We start from the raw sequence: 4940 nt of genomic DNA on the forward strand, positions 1-4940 counted from the left end.
GCTGCCTTTGCAAAGTGGCTGAGCCCAGTGGGGACTCAGAATGACTCATGCCTGTCTGTCCCTTTGTGTGATCTGTACTGTATGGGTAGCCGTTTATATTACAGTTAGCACACCCGCTTGTGAAGGAAATGAAAACAAGCCCTAAACAACACGAGAAGCCCGCTCCAGCATCTCAAGGGCACACTCAAACTGGACCTCCTGAGTGTGCTGACTGCTTCTCTTCCTGCGGTTCTCATCCCCATGGTACTGATTTTATCTTCCTGACTACTCAGTGTAGACTTGAGAGTTATTGCTCACAATTGATATTATTTTCAGACGGTTTCTTGCTTTGTATCCTAGTGAGGTCTCAAATTCAAAATCTTTTAGCTTCTCGTCTCTTAGGATTGCAGGTGTGTGGTCCCACGGAGCGGGGGAAGCTCAGGAGGCCCCGTCCCAGCTAGGGAGCTTGGGGCCTTTGATGGCTGTGGAGGAAGAGTATCTTTCTTTGTGTGCACAGCCACTGGTAGGCTGTCTGTGCTCCAGCACATGGTCCCACACCTACACACACTATAGATAGCACTAACTAGGCTCTGTGAGTTATAAAGATAACAAAGAGAACATGAAGTTGGTGGGTGCAGGGTGGGGGTTAAGGAGAAAAAGGAGGGATGGGTATGATGTAAATATATTGTATACATACAATATTGTCAAAAAAATAAATCAAAATATTGTGCAAAACACTTTGTTCCAATCACATAATCACTGTTTTGTAGTCATTTTGTAACAATTAAAAGAAGGGAACAATGAAAAATAAATTCTCAATAATAGTAAAATAAATAAATCAGCAGACTGTGTAGCTGTAGAAAATATTTATATCCTTTATATCCTTGTTCTAAAAGATATTTCATTTTTGTTGTCTTTATTTTTTTAAATGAAGACAAAACCAAACGAACTCAAGACTACATAAAGTCAAGATTGTCATTTTCTTCTACTTTACTTGAAAACCTTGTCCTTCTAGAGGGTTTGCAAGGGTGATGCCCTTGCACGACGCTGCCATCTCCTCTGGTACTGATGCGCTCTTTGTGAACCCTTTCTACGTCTATGTTACAGTTACCTCTTGTTCATAAATATAATACACTTGAAAATACAGAAAATGATAAAAACATGTCATTTGTCACTCTTGGATGTTCTGTTAGTTGCTTTTCTGTTGCTGTGATAAAACCACCATGACCAAGGAGACTTACAGAAGAATTTAGTTTTACTTACGGCTCCAGAAGGTTAGATTCCATAACGGCGGGGTGGAGGCAGCAGGTAGACATGGTAGCTGCGGAAGCAAGAGAGAGCTCACACATGAACTGCAAACATGAAACAGAAGGAGCAAACTGGAAGTGGTTCAAGGCCTCAACGCTTAAAGGCCGTCCCCACTGACACACTTCCATTAGCAAGGCCACACCTCATAAATCTCACCAAACAGTGCCACCAGCTGATGACCAAGTATTCAAATACAGGAGCTTCTGGTGGATGTTCTCATAAACTGTGTATTATATGTACTGCCCAACAGTATGGTGATGCTATGACTCGTAACACAGCCGAAGTGTTCATACCTGCATCAGTCATTCCAAAGACGCACAGAGATAAGATGCTATGATGGCTCTATCACTAGGTCATGAGAGTGCTCCAGCTCTACTGTCATCTCATGGGACCGCCATCTTCCATGTCATCTGTTGTTGACCAAATTGTCCTTATGCAATATATACCTCAAAGATGCAGTGGAGTCAACTGGGCAATACTCGAACAATATGCGTGTATTCCCGGCAATGTTAACACAAAATCTCAAGTTTAAAAAAAAAATGGCAGTTTTGAGATTTATACTACTTCCAAAACTTACTTTTTGGAATAGCCATTCATATCACTAGTATGATATGTGTCATTCGTGAATGTACTCATGTTTATTCTATTTGAGAATGAAGTACCAGCAGGTCCGGGAACACATACTTCTAGCATGGTAAAGGTCAAAAGCAAGACTGACTGACTGGCTCTTAACTGCTTTTCTTTCTTACTTTTGCCCTGTTTTTTAAATATGTCTCCCAAACATTTGACTCTGATACTAAAGTTGTCTTTCTCTAGGCTTCATGTCAGTGCATTCTGACTATTTTTAAAGCTTTGTTTTTGTTCATGTGTGTGTGTGTGTGTGTGTGTGAAGGCATGAGTGCATGTGTACTGCATATGTGCAGGCATGAGTGCATGTGTGCAGGCATGAGTGCATGTGTACTGCATGTATGAAGGCACATGGAGAAGCAGGAAGTGGTATGGGATCCTCCGGTGCTGGAGTTGGGTTGGTTGTGAGCTGCTGTGCGCCTGTTGAGAACTGGCCCAGCTCCTCTGCAAGGACAGTAAACACTCTTATCCACCGAGCCCTCTCTTCAATCCCATCAGTATGTTCTGTGGAGCCAATAACATCACTATGCTGATTACTGAGGTTAATTCTCCACCATGTATTACTGTGACAGTTTTGTTAAAAGCCAACAGACCAGTTGCATGCATAAGAACCTATTTCTGGTTGCTGCTCCAGCATTTGGGTACAGCCTTTTTGTATATATAAGAACCTATTTCTGGTCGCTGCTCCAGCGTTTGGGTGGAGCCTTTTTGTATATTATACAGCTGTTTTGCTCAAGCAGCTTTGAGAGTCTTGGCATTAGGTTTGACAGATATTTTAGTTTTGTTCTTATAAAAATTGTTCTGTTACTCTAGGTTCTCTGCATTGCCATACAAGTTCTAAAAGCAGCTTGGTGGAATTCCCATTCAGACAGGATCTAATCTATAAATAAATTGAGCAAAACCTGACATCTTAATGATATTGAGTCTTAACAGTTCATGAGTATGATCGATTTTTCCATTCGCTTTGATTATCCAAAACCAAGACTGAACACCTCTAAGCACATAAAATACAAGTGCTTTACATGTATTATACGAATTAATGGTCACAGTTTCTTTCATTAGGCAGATTAGACATGAAAGGAAGTGGGGAGTGAGAGAGAGTCAATGATTTATCACAAATAAGTCAATAAGTGACATAGAAGAATTTGGGCCCTCACTGAACTAACTCTAAAACCTAGTGTTTTTTGTTCCCTAGTAAACAGCACTGCTGCACTAGGGCTGAGGGAACGCCATCGCTTATTTCTGCAAACCTCTCCAAAATTCAGATTGTTTCTGAACAATTGTGCATTTTGAATACTTGCTACAATGATAACTTCAGCTACAGTAAGTAAAAAGACAGTCTTAAACTGTGCAGAGACATAGGGGTATTAGAGAATAAATTATTCTTCCAAATTGCACTTGAGAATACAGTGTGCCAATTATATCCTCTGAGTATCTAGCCAGTCTGTACATCACACTTGGGATTCAGGTTAATGAACAGAATAAACTTTTTGCACTCCATTGCAAAACAAATCTAAAAAACACTTGCACACATAAAAAGGCACAGAAGAGGACAGTTCCAGTTATAAACTGCCTGTGTAAACTGATCTCAGAGTTGAAAAAACAAGTTTGCAAAATGGTCTGTCTGCTCTGGGTATAGTTTGTAGAATATTTTATTAGAAAATTCTACTTTATGTTACAATAAAAAAACTATTTATGTGTTTTAAGGGAAAGCTGGAACACAATCGCCCACTACCACAAATTATGCATTTTTGCACATTTGGGGAAGTCACAAGGTCAGAACATCTGAAATGCAGTGGATAAGCCTCGCCCTGGAGGGGGGCACCTTCTTGATTATGGTATCTTCCCTTCCAAGTAAGTATTCATGCCCCAAGATAATAAAAATAAAACAATAAATTAATAAAACCTCAAGTGATTGTAATGGAAATTAGCCAAAGTTCGTGCTGATCCTGATGTGTAGACAAGCCAACACTAAACGTTTCAAAAGAATTCGTGAAGGAAAGGTTTCAGCTTAAAGTCTGCTCCTAAGCATTTGCATTATGGATTTATTTTTGTTTTACGTGAATACGTGTTTTGACTTTATGTTTGGATGTGCACCTGAATGTCTACCTGGTGTCCTCGGAGCTCAGAACAGGGCACCTGGTACCCTGGAACTGGAGCTACGGATGTTGTAATCTACTACCAGATTCTAGGAACCACACTTGGTTCTTTTGCTACAGCAGCAAGTGCTCCTAATGCCTGATCCATTCCTCCAGCCAGGCACTTAAAAATGGCATGTGAGCGTGTGCCAGTTTGTGTGAGATGCACATATGAATGTGCGGCCATACTGGTGCACATGCGTGTGTGCCATTTGCAAGAATCCAGTGAGTCAGGATCTCTCACTGGCCCAGTGAGATGGCGCCAATTAGACTAGGAATGCTGGCCAGTGAACTCAGAGATCCTTCTGTTTCCGACCTCCCCCAGGACCGAGGTTGTGGGTGCCACATGGATTTTGGGGATTGACTAGGTTTCTCAAGCATACAAGGCAAGTGCTTTTCTGACTAAACACCCTTGTAGACCTGCCTGACATATTTAGATTTACATTGCATCACAGGGCTCCCCGGGGCTCTTTATCTGCCTGCACCCTAGTCCTGGGAGAGTCAACAGCATTCGCTTCCCATTCTTTGACTGATGGTCCAAGACTCTGGGTGGATGCCTTACGTTTTTCTGAGTTCACCGTGTCTGCAAATGTCAGCATGGCAGGCCTGGGAGCCAAGTAAACGCTAGTGGGTGAGCGTCAGTGAGTCTGACCCCGTGTTTACAGCTCCATGCCGTCCATTGGAGTGGTCCACCTCACCAGTCGTTTTCCAGCGCAGAGAGAAAGCCAGTGGCGACGGACGTTCGGTGGAAGCTCAGGGAATGGGTTGCTGGGGGTGAGGGAGAGAGAAGACAGTGCCACAGCCACACTCCCTCAGATGGCCTCCCCTCCACACCTGTCTCTGAGAAAGGCCGCCCCACAAAGGGCGTGGCAGGGAACCCGAGCCTTG

The sequence above is a fragment of the Arvicanthis niloticus genome, chromosome 4 (assembly GCF_011762505.2).
Source record: "Arvicanthis niloticus isolate mArvNil1 chromosome 4, mArvNil1.pat.X, whole genome shotgun sequence".
Taxonomy (NCBI): Eukaryota; Metazoa; Chordata; class Mammalia; order Rodentia; family Muridae; genus Arvicanthis; species Arvicanthis niloticus.